General features: G+C 37.8%; 1 protein-coding gene and 1 pseudogene across 3 annotated transcripts in view; both read left to right on the top strand.

Moving 5' to 3' along the window:
• The window catches only part of LOC134933410 (protocadherin gamma-C5-like), a 688,451-nt gene that overhangs the window by 106,900 nt on the left and 565,675 nt on the right, over positions 1 to 15,876 (top strand). The gene's annotated exons all lie outside the window — the stretch shown is intronic.
• LOC134933911 (uncharacterized) overlaps positions 1 to 15,876 on the top strand; it is a 34,830-nt pseudogene that overhangs the window by 15,156 nt on the left and 3,798 nt on the right.

The raw sequence follows: 15,876 nt of genomic DNA, 5'->3' as shown, positions 1-15,876 counted from the left end.
TTTTAACAGTTTTATGCAACTGACAACAAAATTTGGTACTGTATGTGCACTTTTTTGTTTTTGTTTGAGTGTTTTAATGAGCTAGACATATTAAATATATCTATTGTACTTCATTGAAATCTATAAGCCTTGAACTTGGTGTTTTGGCTGATGGATGCTTCTCTATAGTGCTACATAGGTTTGGTTATCTTGTAAGAACAATGAATACATTTATTCTCACCTTCATCCCCTTTGAAACCCTTTACACCTGGAAAATTTTTCTTTGGTTTTGTCTTGTTTAGTAATTATTATGACGGCAGAACTTGTTTTTTTTTAATGTAAGCTCTTGCATGTAGGGCAGTCCTTTTCCTTTGTCCCAACTATCCCCTCAGGTCCACTATTTCAGCCTATTAGTATACACTATAATTATGCCTACATTTGTAATTAAGCAAAAATTATTTAGTTGTTTTTTAGAAAAGAAATGGTAACTGCAGCTGTGAAGCCAACACTGGTGAGGTCAAGTAGCACAGTGTACTACATTAGTGCATATCTTCTCTATCAATGACAATACATCTTACATTAAAGCTGCTTAATTATCTTTACCAATCACTGATATTTTCAGGTATGGGGCATTAAATACTAAGCAATTACATGAGAAGAAAAAGAAGACTCTTTTGTGGGTGCACTCTTAGAATGTAGTCAGAAGACGACTATAGTGTTTAAAAATTAAAACAAAGTTTTTATTCACACATTGTTAAAAATGTGACAGTTGATATGTCCTAAACAAACATGGCAACAACAAACAAAGTATTAAAAACTCCACACATAAATGGTCTCTGATGTTATAAATATATGTGTAACTTAACCCTGAATAGGGGGACCATAGGTGTGGTATTGTGGTCAGTGTCATCACCTAAACCATCAATGCATAAATCTTGTGTGAATCCACGGGTATACGTACTTATGAGTAAATAATGTGATGGAGCGGTTCCACATGTAGGGGAGTGCCTATGTTGAGTGAATTCACCCCCATGGATTCACACAAGATTTATGCATTCAGGGTTAAGTTACACATATATTTATAACATTAGAGAAGGTTTATGTGTGGAGTTTTTAATACTCTGTTGATGTCATGTTTGTTTAGGACATATCAACTGTCACATTTTTAACACTGTATGAATAAAAACTTTATGTTTTAATTTTTAAACACTATAATCATCTTCTGACTACATTCTAAGAATGCACCCACAAAAGAGTCTTCTTTTTCTTCTCATGTAATTGCTTAGCACTATACTGACTCAGGGTGCACCACCAATACAAATATCCAGAGGAATTTATCCTTTATATTTCTCAAATAATTTAGTTTTTTTATGCTGGTAAGCATAATATCTATGATCTAGCGCAGTATTCCCCCTAATTCGCATTAAATACTAATCAAGGTAAATGTTTGGCTTTGGGAAAAAATTAGTTGTGATTTGCCAAGTTACAGAATCATGTAACTTATAAGCAACATATAAGTTGGATTGACCATAAAACATCAGTTTGATCATATACTAATCGTTATTAATATAATAAACAAAGAGGCTTTATGTTTTTCATTAGTGAACACAATGTTAATGCAGACTACAAATGAAACTTTATCCTAATAAATGGAAGGGAAAAATATGAAATAAATTATTTTGTTAAATATACTAGCAGTGTCGGACTGGGACATGTAGGGCCCACCGGGGAAATACAGTTGTAGGGGCCCATGTTTAGGGGTGTGGCCAGTCTCTAGAGGGGGTGTGCCCAGCCACCACATTGGTTTGCCTAACCATTTTGCAAGTGTTGATCCCCTAGATAAATATATACAGTAAATACTGTAGTGCATGCATGATAATGTACTAGATTAGTAACAGTACAGTCTGAAACCTGATACCCAGAGGAGGGGGTGGGCCCCCAGGCAGTAGGGCCCACCGGTGGTTTCCCCTGTACCATGTGGGCCAGTCCAACCCTGTATACTAGGAAATATAGTAATTATTTGATATAATCCACTAGTTTTTTTTTAAGTACAGTTAAACTATTATTTTTTAGTATCAAGTTTAATCTATTTAAACTGTTCATCATGTTGAATGTTGTGATTTGACAAGTTACTTGAAACACATCTCTTTAAATAACTGTATTAATATAATATCTACTAAAAACTTGAAGCTATAGTTCATATGTCAACAAACAATTTCTGCGGGAAATATGACAGATTACAATAAAATGATAAAATGGCTATATAACTGTTTCTGATTTGAATGATAACAGCTAGTAAATTATTTTACATGTCCTGTATTCCAGAGCTCACCCCAACAGGTACTACTGTATAAGGCAGTGGTTCCCAAAGGCTGCCTTGTATTGGTGGTACAGGACCATTTTCAGATTATTTATAATCAATGTAATAGGCAAAACCAGTGCTTGTGGCTGCCAATCATAAAATATGTGGACAAACAGAAGCAAACCTTGGTCCTCACCACATAATTGAACCTAAGGATGATGTATAAATACAATTTATTTAATTTAATATTTTTTCCCTAAATTTCTCCATAAGAAACTTTTGGCCTAGGGGTGCCATAAAAATGTTTTCGATTCTCTAGGGTGCTGTGATGCAAAATATTTTGGGAAAAACTGGTATATGGTATTATCTCCTGAATGATAGCAGGAATGCTCAGTTTATATACTACAGTATATTCTAAACATACACCAATATTAAATATTTACATAATTTCAACTGATTGATTTATTCCCCAGAGATCATTTGACTATGAACATTTATTAAATTTGCATTGCCATGTGATGGCTAAAGGCATTAGATATCCTCTTCTTTGCAGTAATGAAACAGTAAGGATATAGTGTATACCATTAATAAGTGTGATAACGGTTCTAGGTTTCTCTACCCATCACCAAGCAGTGAGGGATCAGTGATATATGAATTTTTAACTATTAACTGTGCTCTGAGGTTATCTAAACACTAAAGTGATTTGCTTCGTATTCAGGGGTGGATCTAGAATTTTCTTTTAGGGGACAAGAATTAATCCTGACTCCCATCTATACTCATTACTCCTCCCACTCCCAGTCCTGCCCCTCACATTTTGTACTTTTTATGAATGGTGAAGATATCTGCTGCAGTCCCTTAATGTTTTATCTAGCGAATATTTACCATATGAGCCAATGGCACTGGACACACAGCCCTATCTATAAGCCTGGGTAGATTAATTGACTTCTGACAAAAAAAAACCAAGTCAACGATAGTGTGTATGTGTCCATGTGATAGTTAATAAAGATTGCAAGCTCCTTTTGGGCAGGGACTGATGTGAATGACTTAAATAGTTGTTTGGACCATTTTATTGATGTTTATGCAAAACACTCATGCCTACATAGAAAAATAAAAAGACTAATCTACTGGTACAACCTGGCTACAAAGGCTGGTGAGGCTCCCTTTTAAGAGATGGTCACTGTACTACCTACTGTTGCTATCATATATTTAAACTCCAGAGGTTATAAGGAGTTTTGTTCTTGATTCTTTGACCATCAGCTATTACTTACCCATTTATTTACCTGTATCAATGTCTACCAATTCCATTTTTGTATTGTGTCATAATTGTGCCAGAGTGGTTTTTGTGAGTCAATAAAAATGTTATTTAAAAAGTCTGATTGCCCCAATTATTGGCAAATTGGCCCAATACTTTATAATGTGTACCTAGCTTAAGCTGCAAGTGGAGATGCAGCTGAGGTGTATATGACTCCAAACTGACCATAGTTGGTCAACATTGCATATGTAAGCGCAGTTGATAGAAATTGTGGGATTGGTCTGCAGAGCAGAGGTGCATGCAACTCAAGAGTATGGCCCAACAAGGGCAGGATCCTGTATCTGTCTCTCAAAAGCACCAGGTATAAGTACACTGTGTGCATACATGCCTGTGATCATCCCATCCGTGTCTTAGAGAGAGAGAATTCCCCCAACAAGTTGTTAGAGGCATGTAGTACAGCATCTGCCCTTGCACCTGTACCTGCTGCCACAGTGCATGATAGGGGAGGCTCAGGAAGAGCAGGGTACAGTAACTAGTGTAAGGTGACCTGCAGGAGGATATTACAGGGTGACACTCTGCAAAATGACTGTTTTGGGTGCATCTCACACTCACCAGGTCTCTGGTGCTCACCTCCCTGACCTCCAGCAGCCCAGTCAGCACTTCAAACTTCATATGAATGCCGCTCTCCTCTCCTCATCTGTTGTCTGCACCTGTTTTTTTCTGTCCATCCATGGCTGGGTGCCAGGGTGCACAGGGCCCACCGTGCCTTGCTGGCTATGAAAAAGGCTGATAATGGTGCCAGGGTGCAGTGGGGGCACACATGCATTGGGATCTAGGCTGGGACTCCAGGCCTGCCATTGGTGCCTGTCACTGCTGCTGTGCACACTAATGATGGCCAACTGCAGGCCCTGACAGAGCAGAAATCCCGTTGGGCTGCTTTGTCCCTGGCACTTGGGCTCATTGTTTGGAATGTTACCCACATTAGTGGTGGGCTGACAGAATGTCTGGAGCTGCAACAATATAAGTAAGTGGGCATGGCTGTTCCTGCATGTTACAAGTGATTAGAAACCATCTTCAGAATATGGATTATATCAGGAAAAAGACTAAAAGACTGTGATTATGGTAAATCTGTAGTTTTGGAATAATGGTGTCCCTTTCCGTATTGTGTCCAGAAACATGCAGGATGTTGTACCATTAATAGCATTAGAGTATTTATAAGATCATACTTCATCTAATAGTCTATAGCATTTTACCTGGTACTGTATGAGTTGTAGTTCTGATTTCTCTTTATTCTATTGTCACAGTAAAACATACTGTATATATGCTACTCTTGCTAGTTTTATTCATGCAGAGATATAAACAATGTCATGAAAATACAGAGGGAGATGTATCAAAGCTTGGAGCGAGATAAAGTGGAGAGCTAAAGTACCAACCAATCATCTCATGTCATTTTACAAGCTGTTTTTGATTGGGATGATTGGTTGGTACTTTATCTCTCCCTCACTTTGGGGGGAATTCTATTGTGCTCAAAAAATTTTGCGCCAAAATAAAATGGTCTTTACAGCAATATTTCGCACAATTTTTTTTCCAAATTCAAGCTACTTTTTTTTTACCCAAAACAAGTCCATGGTGGTCATTCCGAGTTGCTTGCTCGCTAGCTGCTTTTAGCAGCATTGCACACGCTAGGCCACCGCCCTCTGGGAGTGTATCTTAGCTTAGCAGAATTGCGAACGAAAGAGTAGCAAAATTGCTACTAAAAAATTCATGCAGTTTCTGAGTAGCTCCAGACCTACTCCTAGATTGCGATCACCTCAGTCCGTTTAGTTCCTGGTTTGACGTCACAAACACACCCTGCGTTCGGCCAGCCACTCCCCCATTTCTCCAGCCACTCCTGCGTTTTTCCCTGGCACGCCTGCGTTTTTAAGCACATTCCCTGAAAACGCAGAGTTGCCGCCCAGAAACACCCACTTCCTGTCAATCAAACTACGAACACTTGAGCGACTGAAAAACGTTGCTGGAGCTTGGGTAAAACTACAAAGTTTTGTGTGAAAGTACTTAGCGCATGCGCGTTGCGTACCATGCGCATGCGCATAATTGCCGATTTTTCACTTGATCACTGTGCTGCAAAAAACGGCAACGAGCGAACAACTCGGAATGACCACCCATGTTTGGTCAAAAACACATAGGATCAGGTATAAGTTCCCAAACCTATGTATTTTCTTGATCACTGCCACAAGAAATGGCACTTCTCAGGAGATTTTGGTTTGGAACCTCAGTAGGTCTGGCTTTGGGGCTGGCATTGGGGATAATTGGATAGTCCAGAGGGGATAAATTAATTGCTGTAAATTACCATGGCTAATTGAATTCCTCCCTCTATCTCTAAGCTTTGAGAAGTATCATCCAAAGTCACTTATGGTGAGGTTCAACAAACTGGCTTCTAGAATATATATTATTGTGCAAAATAACATTTGATTTAATCTTGTACTCATACAGTATATGCTTTGTTCCAAACCAATAGTTTCTCACTAAATTGTTTCATTAATGTTTATAGTCACTTCTTATTATCATCTTTTGCAAATTTTTAATATAATAGCAATTCATAAACATATTTTAATGTCACTTTGTACAAGTACCTAATTTTGTAATTAGTACTTAATACTTGCAGTCAACAGTTAATAATAGTAGACATAAGCAAGTCACAAAATATTTTGGTTTGATTATTTTAACAAAAATATAAATATTGAATATTGATCTGTTTTATTAGATTTCTAAATCTTTTTACTAATTAGATGGATTAATTATTATTATTATTATTATTAAAACAAATAAAAAAACACCCTAATTTTAACTGGATAATTGTGCCAATGTATGATACAAATTGATTTTTTTACTTTATATTACTTTAATCATATATAGCTAGAAAACTTGAAATAATGTCTAAAAAATTTTGTATTCCTTGTAGCACATATAAGTTGGATTGAGCATTAAATATCAGTTGATTATAAGTTAATCATTATTAATATAATAAACACAGAGGCTTTATGATTTTGATAAGTGAACACAATATTTAAGCAGGCTACAAATTAACATTATCCTCATAAACAGAAGGGTAAACATTTTTAATAATTTATTAAATATTTAAGGAAATCTACTAATTATGTGATATAACCCACTATTGTTTTAGTACAATTAAGTTTCTATTTTTTACATGAGTATTATATTTAGGGGTTATCCAATTGTCCCCAATACATTTTCACACAAAAGGGGTATTATTGCAATTTTTGCCCAATGTTTCACTTTAGCTTATTCAATTATACCAGAGGTTCTCAAATGCGGTCCTCAAGGCACCCCAACAGTCCAAGATTTAGGTATATCCATGGCTCAGCACAGATGGTTAAATCAAATTGACTTAGGTGCTAATTAAGTCACCTGTGTCCAAGCATGGATACATTTAAAACAAGGACTTGGCGTGCCTTGAGGACCGCATTTGGGAACCTCTGAATTATACATTGCTTTTTTTATACAAAACATACCCTGTTTTCATGCAAAACACATAGGATCCAGGATAAGTTCCCAGACCTATATGTTTTCATGAAAAGATCTGGTTCTGATATGGCAGGTTTTTTGGCGAGTTTGTTCTGCATTTCTGAGGCACATTAGTCTGCATTCAGTACTATGATATACATTGTAACAACAATAATTTTGTTACTGCAAAGGATGTAATCACTTTGATTGCACTGATCCCTCAGTAAAAATGGTAACTGTCAGTAAAAATGTTGAACTAATCAGCAAAAATGTATTCCAATAGCTGACAACACTATATAGCATTGTCTTAGGTTCTACCTGTCTTATTCTGACTTTGCATTACAAGTCCAACACTCTGTCTTAACCAGTATTAGTTAATATACTGCATGGTACTTACACGCTGGAAGCTGTACAGACAAAATATTCAACTTCCTATATTTTCTCCCTTATATTTTCTATACTGGAAAACCCAGTATGGAGTTGTGACTTTTAGACAAAGTAACAGAGACAGTGTTTCCTAAATATAACTTTCTGCACTATGAATTCATTTTTGTTAGAGAAGGGCAGGGTCTGTGGTTGTACAGTAGCATGGGTTTGGTTAGAAGCACTAGGCACATTGCCCAGTATGCGTTTAAAATACCGCCCATCAGGATCCCGGTGGTTACAATACCAACATTGTAATCTCGACAGGGGTACAGTACCACCACCGGAATACCGGCGAGGTAGGTGATTCTCCCTCTGTGGGTGTCCACGACACACATAGAGGGAGAATAGAACCTGTGGTGAGAAAAGCTCGCCACCATGTCAGCAGCATGGCCAGCATAATGAGCCCGCTAGGGGCCTTGATGTGCTCACTCAGCTGCCTGCATTTTGGTGTATGGAATGCCACTGTTGGTATAGTGACAACCGTAATTCCGTACGCCAGGATTCCATACTGTGTCTCATTGCCTAGCACATATGGCCACACACCGAACATGACATAACTATGTTTTTTTCTGTGCCCAGGTTGAGTCTCCCATATCTAAAATGCTTGGGACCTTGAAGCATTTGGGATTCCAGATTTTTCCATATTTTGGAATATTTGCATACCATAATGAGATAGCCTAAGGATTGGACCCAAGTCTAAACACAGAATACATTTATGTTTCATATACATCTTTTACACATAACCTGAAGGTTAAACGAAAGGTAATGTTACACAATATTTTAATAATTTTGTGCATTAAACAAAGATTGTGTACAGTGAACCATCAGAATTCAAAGGTTTCACTATCTCAGTCACACTCAACAGATTCTGTATTTGGAATTTTGCAAATGGGAGACTCAACTTGTAGTGCAAGATATTCTGCTTTCTTCCTGGAAAGTGGAGGAACACTATGACTAAGGTGCAACACAAGCTAAAAGATATATAGAAGCTAGGTGATATGAAAACGCTAATATCTTTAAGGTTAAAATGGTAGGCACAATATATATATATATAGCAAAAATAATGTTAAGGAAATGATTCAGGTGTTTGGAATATAAATGCATATTCATCTTACTACCTGAATATACTATGAATATACTATATTAAATATATAGAATCTTTATACTACAGTTTTTCAAGCAACTTTTCTATTTTATAAATATTTGGGGTATTTTTACCCTCCACTCTCTTCTACCCTAACTCTAACCCTCGGGGAGGTGGTAGCTATAGCTAACCACCCCCTAGTGCCTAAACTTAACCCCCCTAGGGCCTAACCATCCCCCCAGGCCCTAATACCTTCATGGATGTCAGCTGTTGGTGATCTGGTGCTGGTCTACTAAGGGATGTTGGGATTCTGGCGCCGGTTTCATGACCACTAGCATCCCAACCGCTGGATGTTGAATGCATCCCCCATACAAGTTTAAACATAGCTTATACATTCCTAATTTTTAGCTCTAGAAAATATAATTTCTAGTATGGTCTTCCCATTATATAAATACTGTACTTATACAGTACGATGTTGTTTAATACAATATTGGCATCTAGATTTATATTGATAAACTACTTTGAATAATGTGTGAAAATTGGAAAATACAAACAGTATATTAGTATACATAAGCTTAGAGGACAACTTTGTGGAAATAAACAACACACTGTAATGCTACATTTGGAGAAAAATAAAATAATTATATATGTTATAATATGTCATAGTGTGTTTGCATAACTTTAATTGCTATGTATGTTTATATTGCACACCAGTGTATAGTTTAGCAAATGCTTGCACATGTTGGTTTGATTGTTACCTATGTTTTATATTGTTGAATGTAAGTATATCTTATAGCATATGTTTGATTGTTACATATTTTTTATTGTATGATGTAATTATATAATATAGCATAGTTTTATTTCATTTTTACATATGTTTTATACTGTTGTATGTTAGTATATGGTACAGCACATGATTGCATGTGTTTGATTGTTGCATGTGTTTTATACTGTTGTATGTCAGTATATGGTATATCACATGTTTGCATGTGTTTGTTTAATTGTTGCATATGTTTTGGATTAGTGCTAAACTTCATAAATAAAGCAATATATAAAAACATATACCATACCTTAACAATATGATTAACACTTGCAAATATACTAAGTGACACGGTAATAATAACATGCTTCATGTTATAGTGTACTGCAAATTCATAAGGTTTTAGGTACTCTAGATACATAAATCCGAGAATTGCAAAGACATGAAAAAAAATTAACATTAACATTTTATTAATAAAGTTTTCATATGGGGTAATGTGCAAGAAGGAATTCAAATAACATAGGTGAAGAAAATAATCTTTTGTTTGCCAGAAACAGATGCAAACTTGAGAGACATTATTACATTTTAAGACCTTTTACGTACATTATATAATAAATAAATTCAACAAAAACATGATATATTTTATGCTTCATCATTAACATTTAAATATATATTTAACAGTAACTGAAATTGAAATGTCTATTGTAGAAATACTTTTGTAACAAATGTTTCCAAGATATAAATTGGGAAATTCTAATGTACTTCCTAAATTCATCCTCATGGTGGTGCTCTTGCCTAACAAGGTAGAGAAGCTGGCTGTACAATGTGAGGATCTAGTGATTTTTGTAATATTCAAACACTGCTGATCAGCAAGAAGATAGGTTACGTTTTACCATTGTCTTGCACTGAGGCTATCGAGCATCATTTCAGCTTTATTTGGATATTAAAGAAACAGTTACAGCAACTCAGCACATCATTATATGGAGGGCATGGCTTGGCAAGTAACATTTTTCTGTTTTTGTTTCTATACTGTGGCTGCTTCTAATCAGTTTCACTACTCAATTCTAGAGGAGATGAAGTTGAATTCTATAATAGGGAATGTTGCAGAGGATTTGGGATTTAAGAGTAATGAATTAAAAATTGGAAAATTAAGGATTGTTTCCCAGAACAGGAATTATTTCAACATCAGTTTAAAAAATGGCAATTTATATGTTAGTGACAGGATAGACAGGGAAGAGATATGTGGATCAGAGCAGAGCTGCTTTCTGGATATTGAGATTTTGGCTGAAAATCCTGTGAATGTTTATTCAGTTAGAATTGAAATTCAGGATATAAATGATAACTCACCACATTTTTCTAAGGATACCTTTAGTATCGGAGTAAGTGAATTTGCTTTGCCGGGAGCGCGATATGTTCTGGGTAATGCACGAGATCCAGACCTAGGTACTAATTCTTTACAATCTTATGAACTTAGTCCTAATTCGCATTTCACTTTGGTAGACAAATCTGAGTCTGGAATACAATATCCTGAACTGCTTTTATTGCAGCCTCTGGATCGTGAAAAACAACAAATCTATGAAATTATTTTAACTGCTTTTGATGGAGGCAAACCTGTGAAAACTGGAACTGCCATAATTAATATTCTGGTTCAGGATGTTAATGATAATTATCCAGTATTCAGTCAAAAAAGTTATCACGTTAACTTAAATGAGAATTTACAAATTGGTTTTGAAGTTCTTCATTTAAATGCCAGTGATAAAGATGAAGGTTCCAATGCAGAGATTACATATTCCTTTAGTCACATTCCGGAAATTGCTCGTCAAGTGTTTACTATGGATCCAGAAACTGGTGTAATTAAAACTATAGGAGAACTGGACTTTGAAACAACACAAAGTTATGAGATGATGGTGGAAGCAGCAGATGGTGGTGGCTTAGTGGGGCAATGTACGGTATTCATACAGATCATGGATGTCAATGATAATGCACCTGAGATAATGCTTGCATCACTGTCTACACCAATTCGAGAGGATTCTGCACCTGGTACACTTGTGGCATTAATTAATGTCAAGGATTTGGATTCTGGAAAATATGGGCAAGTGAGTTGTCGAATGACAGATACAATAGCGCTTAAGTTAATACCATCCTCCAATAATTACTACAAGATAGAAATTGCTAGTCCTCTGGACAGAGAAACATATTCTATTTATAATATAACAATTACAGCTGAAGATGAAGGCTCTCCTCCAATAGTAACTAAGAAAATGTTAAATATAAGTATTTCAGATGTGAATGATAATGCACCGGTCTTTGATAAACCAACATATATATCGTACATTCCAGAACACACCCCTGCAGGAACTTCAGTACATAGCATCCAGGCATCAGACCCGGATGACAAAGAAAATGCTCGGATAGTATATTCTGTTGTTAACACAAATATTGATAACATTCCAGTGTCATCATTCATCTCCATAAATTCTATGACTGGGGTGATTTATGCTCAGAGATCATTTGACTATGAACAGCTTCGGGAATTTCAGTTCCAGGTAATGGCTAAAGATGGGGGATCTCCTCCTCTAAGCAGTAATGTCACAGTGAGAATATGTATCATTGATAAGAATGATAATGCTCCTAAGATTCTCTACCCATCCCCAGACAATGAGGGATCAGCATTATTTGAGTTTATTCCTCACTCTGCTGAGAAAGGTTATCTAGTGACCAAAGTGATTGCAGTGGATGCTGACTCTGGACACAATGCCTGGCTCTCCTATCACTTACTACAAATTCCTGACCCTTCTTTGTTTACCATTGGCCAACGCACTGGTGAAATCAGGATAGGACGAGACCTTCCAGACACAGAATCTTTGAGACAAAAGATTGTGGTTCTGGTGAAGGATAATGGAATTCCCTCTTTGTCAGCTACAGTCACTTTGAACTTGGTTGTGGCTGATAACTTTCAACAAATTGAACCAGAAATAAAACACCAACCTCGTAATTCAGATACTACAACCAATGTAACATTTTATCTAGTAATAGCCATAGCCCTCATCTCTATTTTATTTATTGTGGCAGTGTTGGCTACAATCATTTTTAAATGTCACAAAACAAATACTCCAACATCTTTTGAGGCTCTGAGCAGAAATGTGTATCCTCAGTTTACCCTGGAGTGTCCTTCTGAGATCAGTGATGGGAGTTTACCGTATCCATTCTCCTATGATGTGTGTGTGACCCTGGACTCAAAGCAGAATGAAATTGCCTATCTGAAACCAGTGCCGAATGTTCCCACAGACAACCTCATTGACACAGATGATTCTGCTGTTGGAACTGATTCTACTAAAGCCAATTTGTCTGCCAGCAGCATTGTACAGGTATGACCAACTAAAACCAAATTAATAAGCATTACAATGTTGTTGCTTAGATGAAATGTCATTGCATCATCATGCTTAATTAATCTAATTAATAGCAGTTATGTCATTTAACATGTATAATATAGCAATTTAAATAACCGATCAATGTGCCATTTAAAATATTAACATTACTATGACATTTGAATGCTTGAAATCTTCATCTTTAATGGCATTGCTATGTTCTAGAAATTAAGGAAATCACTGTTTTAATCAGTACTGTATAACAATAGCAATTATACTTTTAGAAAGCTATACTAATATTATAAGAATTTTGGTTTGTTTAAAGTTTGCGCAAAAGCTACTGAACTGATTTTCATGAAAACTGCATCATTTTGTAGTGGACAAATAAACTTCACTTTGTTTCATCTTGATACGTCATGATAAACCTTAGCATTAACAAAATCAAAATGTACAGTATTGACATCATCAATACAAAAGAGAGGTGTAGCATGATACCTGTGGCTGGTAAGGGGTGGGGAAATGCTTTGGGCCTTAGTTCACTTGACTAGGATAGGCTATATAGCATACTGTGCTCATCGCACACAGGAACCTTGGTGTGACTACTGAATGAAGGTGATGCTGCCACTAATCTGTATAGCACTGCTGGTCACCAGTGCCATTCCCATGACAGGGCCCCTATACACAGCAATACAACTATAACACCTCAAAAAAAATATTGGCAGATTGGCTATTTAATTGTGGGCAAAGCGACGGGCAACATATAGTACTAATTAAAAATGTGGGTTGCGAGCTCCATTGCCTACTGCCATCTTTGTACCAATGGTTAGGTGCTGTTAGAGGCAGAATGGAGTAAATAATAGTACTGTATATAAGTAAGGGAAGGCAAAACACATGAGGGAAGAGGACTCTGCTCATGAGAGCTTAAATTGTAAAGGGGAGGGGCCGACAGATTGGGATGACACACATAGGATAGACAGTGAACATGGAGCAGAGGGTTAGGATGAGAGATGGCTGGGTTTGATGAAGAAAAGGGTCTTCAGAACCAAGTTGAAGTTTTGTAGTGGTAGGGAGAGGGAGATTCCAGATTTAGGGATGGGCAAAATATTGGATGTGGTAGTGGGAGGAAGAAATCAGTTGGCAGGAGAGGAACATTCATTTGCAGAACAGGCGGGAGTGTGAAGGGAGATGAGGTCAGAGAGTTAAATGGGAAAAGAATGGGTAACAGCCATGTAAGTGATTGCGAGAAGCTTATATTGGGTTCTGAAGGGCAAAAAGAGCCAATGCAGGGCTTGTAGGAGAGGGGAGGCAGACATAGTACTTTTGGGGATGAGGATGAGCCAGGCAACAGCATTGAGAACAAATTGGAGGTTAGAAAACCTTAGACATGTCCAGTTTAAAAAAGTGCTGGGACATCCAGGAAGAGATAGCAGTGAGATAGTTGGAGATATGAGGGAGGGAGAGGGGGGCAGGTCAGGTGAGGGAAGGTAGATCTGAGCAGGGAAATACTGATCCACAGTGGTACAGGGAAACACCCAATGGGCCCTACTGCCTGAGAGCCCACCCTTTCTTCTAGGGATCAGGGTCTAGACTGTGCACTTGAATTATACATTATACATATTTTACATTATACTGCACAGGGCTATGTTGTATTTTCTACTGTACATTGTGTTATTAATCTGGGGCCTAATTCAGAGTTGTGGGCCTAATTCAGGTTGGATCGCAAATCGCGATCCAACTGTAATTTTTACGTTCGGCCCGTGGGCGCATGCGCAGCTCCCGTCCTGCGCATGTGACCGCACTTTCTGCGGGGGGGGGGGGGGGGGGGGCAGAAAATGTGATTGCCTCTGCCTGTCAATCAGGCAGAGGTGGTCGAGGGGGGGTGGGCAATGCTCCATTTTCAGAGAGGAGACGGAGCATTGCAGGGGCGGTGCGGGAGTGGTGTGGTGCTGCACGAATAAGGGCGGAGGCGGCTGAATGGGGACATGTTGGGGGTGTGATCACAGCATCTGTGTGACATCACATGCAGCTGCAGTGATCAAGAACGTGGCGGCGGGACTCCTATTGGCACAGCTAAGGAAGCAGGAGCCATCCTCTGTTTCTGCTAACAAACAGAAATTGCAATATGATTGCAATTTCTGCTTGTTGAAGGGGGGAGGCAGCGGTCAGCATGCTGGGCAGCCTTACCCAGCGATGGGTGGCCCCCAGCATGCTAGAAAAAGGGTAGCAAATTCTGCTAATTAGCAGAATTTGATATCCTTATTGAATTAGGCCCTATACGCTAATGCATTTGCAATTTCCTAGGCTACGGAATAGCTAACTTTAACAAGTGAATCTGCTGCCCAGAAATGAAAAGAAATGCCCACCGGACTCATCACAGATTCATTCGCAACTGCATACACATTCACAGCATACATGCAACAATGGGGAATGTCGACTGCTCAAGTAGGTTTATGGCTACACCGACTGGCTGATGCAGTTGCGCCGCAGGTACCATGTTTCTCTGCATACATGATCGCAGCTCATGTCAGATGCACACCCTAAAAACAGCCATAATACACCTGCATTTTTGGCACCACTCTGTATTACCACCACCAAACAGTCAGAATCGCAAAGGCACCTTTACACATGCACAATGCGATTGTAGCACATGCACAGTCTGCCAATAATAGCTCATTGGCAAAAACATTGGCATAGCATATAACTCTGAATTAGTTCCTTGGTACATTACCATACACTAGCAGTATTTACTATTTATATTTATAAAGGGGCTCAGACCATTTAATCTCATGGTTATACAAGCCTCTGGGGAGGTTGACCACACCCCCTCTGGAGGCTGGCCGTATACCTAAGTATGGCCCCCTACCACTGCATTTCCCCGATGGGCCCATAATGCCCCAATCCGACACTGGATCTAGGTATCATCAACCTAGAGATGATATTGGAGGTTCAAGTCCTGTAATGTATCTACCAATTGAATGATTTTGTTCTTGATCCACCAACTGAAGATAATCCGTGTTGTGTAGGAAAAGAGATGTTAGTCCAGATATACTGTATGTCAACCACACATTATTAGTATATCACATGCATTTCAACTTTGATAGCTTTCTTTTATATACTGTATGCTACAACTTTCACTTTTATTTTTGTATGATCCTTATCATCCATTTTAGAAGTGCACAA

Source organism: Pseudophryne corroboree, chromosome 6, assembly GCF_028390025.1.
Source record: "Pseudophryne corroboree isolate aPseCor3 chromosome 6, aPseCor3.hap2, whole genome shotgun sequence".
Taxonomy (NCBI): domain Eukaryota; kingdom Metazoa; phylum Chordata; class Amphibia; order Anura; family Myobatrachidae; genus Pseudophryne; species Pseudophryne corroboree.
The sequence above is the reverse complement of the archived record's forward strand: the minus strand, read 5'-3'. Positions and strand labels throughout refer to the sequence as shown.